We start from the raw sequence: 6,000 nt of genomic DNA, 5'->3' as shown, positions 1-6,000 counted from the left end.
TCCCGGTGCTAATGAGGGTCGCATCCTCCCTGACTTTCAGGGCTTCTGCGGAGAGAGTTACAGCTTCCCCTGCTCTAATTAGCAATGGCTGATGGAAGTGGAAACCTGCGCCTTTAAAGGTATCCATTGCAAGTGGTTTGAACAATGCAGAGAACAATTATTTGCAGGCCCAATGGCAAAGATGGTTAATTAAAATAGTGATGATGTGGATGAGAGGCACGACAAACGGGGGTCTCTCTTTAATGAGAATGGTCTCATTCTCTGCTCCCTTCTCCCTTGGCTCATCAGGAAATAGCAGAGCGGAGCCCCCAGGAGACTCCTGCTCAATTAGGCCCCGCAGGCAGTGGAAGCTGCCAAAGGCCCTGTGAAGAGAAAATTTAACCACCTAATTTGGGAGGGAAGGAGAGAGGGCACAGGCTTTAATGGAATATGCCACTGGCACTTCCAGGTCTGTAGCTGATGGGACGCGCCTCTGGAAACAGAGCGTGTGATGTGAGCAGGAGACACACGGGCTTTGCCGCCACGCAGGCCTACACCGGGATCCTCATTCTGGCAGTGTTCCTCTCCCGCTCTGAGCCTGTCTTCTCATCGGAAAACATAATGACAATGACCTCCTTGAGGGCTGGGTGTGTATGTGTGAGGGGAAAAGAGAGGACGTTCACAGGGCTCACAGAGCACCCAAATAAAAATTGGCGCTTTTCCTCCTTACCTTCCTTTGTCCCAAACACACCTGCCCCGATGGACTTGATCCCTGTCATCTCTTGCAAACTACCGCTTACAGTTGATAGGACCTGTTTACAGTGGCCCACACTTTGTCCTGCCCGCTGTCACATTGAAGGTGTCCTAAAGACCTTTCTTGGGCATTTTGTGTCCTTTCTTCTAGGCGTCAGCACCCTAAGCATAGGAGCTGTTCTTTGTCACCTTCTTCGATCCTCAACAGACTGCCACTTGTCCCATCTGAGTTGGACATCACCTCCTCCCCTAAGAGAGAAGGGTCCTGGGAGGGACTCTGAGAACTAATGAACCCAACATCTGTCTCTTTCAGCTTTGAGGAAATCCCCCATTGTGGCTAACACCAATCTTTGTAAAGCAGAGGCATCTCGCGATCTCGATTTTGTTCTTTCCAATGACCTTGTGAAATTGTCCAACTTGGCTACAATCTAACTTTTTGGAAGAGGCAGAACTCAGGCCAAATATTCTGAGGACAAAGCTGGAATATACTCTCCATTTTCTGGAAATAACTAACATTGGACTCTGTATCTCAGGATAAATTATGAAAATCGCAGTGGCTGAAAATAACAAAGGCTTATTTCTGCCTCGTGCTACATGTCCATGATAGGTCAGTTGGGGTCCTGCCCACTAAGTCACCCCTGTAATCATCTGCACCGTGAGACCCGGGCTGATGGAACAGTGTCCCTTGGAGCATTGCTAACTGCCGGGGCAGAGGAAAGGCAGGCAAGCTAAGCATTTGCTTGATCCTAAAGCACTGGCCTGGAAGAGATGTATTTCACTCCACTCCCATTTCACTGACCATGCGTGAGTTCACCAGGGCAGGGAAGCATCACCCTCGCTGAGTGCGGGGCAGGGACACTGGTGAACAGTTGCACAGTTTCCCACTGACCCCATTTCTCTTTGTCTCAACTCCTCAGTGTTCTTGAAATCAGCAGAGTCTGTTAGTGGTCTACTCATTCCGGCTAGCGATTGTCACTACAGATGGAGGACTGTGGACCCTCTACGTGCTCTTTTTTGAAAGCAAAGACAAAGCAAGGATATCCACAGTAGTGTTTGCTTTGGAGGACACAAGTTAGAAGGTGATGTTTGCGCTTGGCGATCAATAACATGTTTAAATCCTGGACCGGAGGTTATATTAGCAACTGCAGAAGGAGAAGCTACGTGAGGCTTCTTGCCATAGATACGGTTCCAGTCTCCAGGGGTTCAAAGCCATGTGCAAATGTTTATGGTCTTCAACAGCAAGGTACTAACATGTCCCACTTTTTTGGTTTGTTTGCTGAAAAGAGGAGAGAACTAAATAACTTAACGAACAGCAGTTCGTGACGAACAGCAGAAACCGAATTTTAAAAGTGTTTGGAAGTGATACAGCAGAAGATGGCCAGGGGCCTGGAGTAAAGGACCCGAGGACTGAGTTCCCCTAGGACTGGAGTTGTCTTAGGACAGGCTGCGTGACTCCTCCATTTCTACCTCCAGTGTATGCTGTGTCTTCTTCCTTGAACTCATTTGCTTGTAAAAGAAAACAAAACAACACAAAACGAAAGTACCAAAAAAACTTTTTTTTTTTTTTTTTACAAACAAAAACCCAACCCAAAGCTTCTCCTTCTAGTTTATGTGACTTGTTGCATACAGGTAAACATCAGATATATTTACTTACCTACTCAGACTTCATGCTTCATCTACTTCTAGGTGGATTTGAGGCAGGGTCGGCTTTAAACTTTATGCAAATTAGGAAAGTTGGAACTGAAGCCAGAGCAGAGACCATAGAGTGAGTAGATGTTTCCACATCCCTGAAAACAGCTAATGATGGGCTCAGCACTGACTTGTCTCCATAGGTTCTGGAAACTATGGCACAGCAGGACCACACTGGCCTCTTGGGAGTGTCATGCATCTGAAGTCCAGGTGATTGTGCAGGCAAAGTGCCACTTTGAGGGCCATCCTCTCCTGCCTTTGTGGGACTACCTGTCCCCTGAGGCTTAGGAAAGGCTGACTTATTACTAGGATAGGTATGCAACAAAATCTGTCACACCAGCCCACTGACCAACAGTGTACGTAGCCCTCTCTCCATTCTGGTCCCTCCTAAGTCTCATGGCGGAAAAGCAGTCTGACCCATCTCTATGTTCAGATGTTATCTGAGACAACCTCAAGACCTGACCTGATTTAGGGATTTTTGTTCAATTCCATTTATCTAATGTTTATATATTGACTACATGTTCAGAGCCTGGAAATACAGAGATGGAGAAGACAGAGTGTCTGAATAAGAACACTGATTGGCAGAACCACCCTGGGACCTAGGCAGCTGGGGTCCCCTTGCTTATAGGACCCATTTTGGGCCTCCACCAGTCATGCCCCACCCTATAATGAAAGATTCTACAGTGCTGGGAGGGATGTGTCCAACTGAAGCCTGTGGCTCTCCCTCCTTCTGCTCCATGTTCTAGGTACACGGCACCCCAGATTTCCCTGCCCTAACAACCCACAACAGCATCTGGGGCCAGCATAAGTGTCTTCTGAAGATCTAACCTGGCCTGGTGGGAGTGCATCCAAAGCATGAGAGTAGGAGAGAGTTGGCCACAGTAGGACTCTTGGCCAGAGGTGTCCGCAGACTTGAGACCATCCCCTTCAGAGTGTGGGATGGAACAGGGGTGGGAGGTGGAGCAAGAGGGTCAGCAGGCCACGGCCTGTATTGGAATGTTTGCCCCTGGTCCTGAAAATGTGGAGATGACCTCGTGATTGGGCATTCTGGGAGGTAATGGTAGAGCTAGGTTGGAGACAGATCCCAAGTCTAGAATGGGTTTCTTTTGGCCAGCAAGGGGTTAGTCATCCACTGTTACCTATTTCTGATTGTTTACAGGAAGATTTGATCATGAAAAGCCAATGAAAGTGTTCAAGAGTCTGATTCTTCTTGTCTATCTAAATTACCATCTCAGGAGGTAAAGCAAACCAATTTACCTTGAGGCTTTCATCAAAGAAATCCGTAGACAGTTCAGGAACCACATGCTAACAAGATAGTGAGTCTCAAAGCAGAAAAACAAACTAAAAAGCCAAACTCCAACTAAAAGGTATTGCTTCATGATGAACTCCCACTTATTTGGGCCAAAGAATCCAAAGATAGCAGTATCATGGGGAAACACAAATAGTTTTGTCAACCGGATGTAAGTTAGGATTGAGTCTTCACAGATTTAAATTATTGTAATTTATAATATAATAATTATATTTATTATATAATACTAAAATTATACTAAATATGATTATATCCCTTCTTTGTTACTAACTTCAGTAATTTGGCAGATTGCCTTTATTATTATTATTTAGGTTGCTAATATGTGCTTAGGGTCTATCCTCCAAAGACTGACTAAGCAGTGGAAGTAGGACAAGAGGTCCCCTCCTTGTTATGACTGAAGACAGGTGCATTGGAACTTCTCATTAAAGAGAGGCAGAAACGTTTCTCCCATCGTGGCCCCTCTGTGGGTAACTCATGGCTTCACTGTTGCGATGGTACCTCAGTCTTCTCAACTGTTGTCATTCTAGAGTGTAGAGCTCATCAAAGAATTCTCTTTCACGAGAGAATTTCAGTGAAATTCTTTCTGCTCTGCCTTCTGTGTTGGGGGTCACATAATAGTTGTTGACTCAGACAAAATGGTTATCTTGCTATTTAAGTCCCTGCACCTGAAAAATGTGTAGGTCTTTGCTGTTCTTTGACTTCTTCCCTTATATTCTTAATTAACTCCATCTGTACCCACCCAGTGATCCCCTGAAGGCATTCCTCCTGCCATCCACCATGCCCACCCCAGGCCATTAGGTAGAATTCTTCAGAAATTCTGTGTAACTGGAAGACAGATTTAGTAAAGAGCAAGATGACGTGGGAGAGTGTGAGTGTGGTGGGGAGAGGTTGCTGGGCCCTAAATGCCATGCTTACTCTATCTCAAGGTCAATGGATTACCATTGGGAAGGTTGAACAGGGAAGTGATATGACCGAGTCTTTGAATAAGAAGAGGAAAAGGTTTGGAGGCTGGGAGAGCAATGATCTCATAGTCGAATGTGGGCTTTGGGTAGAAGCAAAGCTGATCTCAAATCCTAGTTCCAATATTTATCAACCGTGTATCCATTAGGTGGTTACTGTTTACTTTCTTTGATAAGTCAATTTCCTAATTAAAAAAAAAAATTGTAGTGCCTCAGAGTGTTTCTGTGAAGGTTAAAATGGGTATAAGAAGCTCCTACTGGCAGACTGGATGAGACAGAGGAAGGTCTACAGGCTGTGGCTGTGGAAATGGAGACCAGGGATGGATGCTGAAGGTAGAGTTGCCAAAAATGGTAAGAAGAGTCAGGGGTAGGCGGGTGTTCTGCCTCAAGTGACCTTATAGGCTGCACAGTTCATGACTGAGTGGGGGTGAGGCAGAACAGAAGGAACCAAAGACTAATTCAGATAGAAAAGAAGCTAATTTATTTCATTTTATATAAGTTGAATTGAGGGGTGAGTGGAAGACATTTAGGTGCAGGTGGTTATTAGTTCACCAAAGACAGGGGTCTAGAGAGCACTATTGGGACTGGTCAGAACATGGGCCATTGTGGTCACCCTGGGATTTGCTTAGCTTGCCCAAGAGGACAAGTTGGATTCACTCTCTCATTGATTTTTTCACCTACTAATTCACTCATCAAATATATACTATTTACTATGTGCCAGTGTAAGTGCTATTAAACAATGATGAATGTGCAGAAGTTGTGCCTGATCCTCAAGGTCTTATGTCAAGGTTATAGGATGAAAGGGAGCCAAGGATGCCCCTGGCCTTCAATCCTGGGCAGCCAAAAACCCAGGTCTGTGTGTGGGCTGGATGCCAGGCTGCTGAGCTGAGCATGGAACAAGGTAGAGCTGGTCTGTGGTCGTGGGTTAGGGCACAAGAGGAGGGAAGACTGTCTAGCCTGACAGTGTCTGAGAACAGAGCAAAATGCGGATCCAGAATAAACCATGTACAACACAGGGTAAGAAAGGTGGAGTGTGCAGGTCTAGATGTGGAAAGAGGAGAGGTTTTCTGAGGTATGACTGGGGCCAAGGGAAGAGCCTTTTCCAGCACACCTGTCACTTGGCCGATGAGTGCTAGAGAGATTGCCGAAGACATCAAATGGGCCCTATTCTTTTAACTTTAGCATCCAGCATCATGCCCCGCTCTTAGAAAGTTTAGTGTACATTTCTTAAAATGGAAAGACAAAGCAATAATAAAAAGAAAGGTAGGAAAGAGATATTGAAAAGAGCTCAATTGTCATTGTCATCAGTCT

The sequence above is a fragment of the Prionailurus bengalensis genome, chromosome A1 (genome assembly GCF_016509475.1).
Source record: "Prionailurus bengalensis isolate Pbe53 chromosome A1, Fcat_Pben_1.1_paternal_pri, whole genome shotgun sequence".
Classification (NCBI taxonomy): domain Eukaryota; kingdom Metazoa; phylum Chordata; class Mammalia; order Carnivora; family Felidae; genus Prionailurus; species Prionailurus bengalensis.
This window is presented reverse-complemented; position numbering follows the sequence as displayed.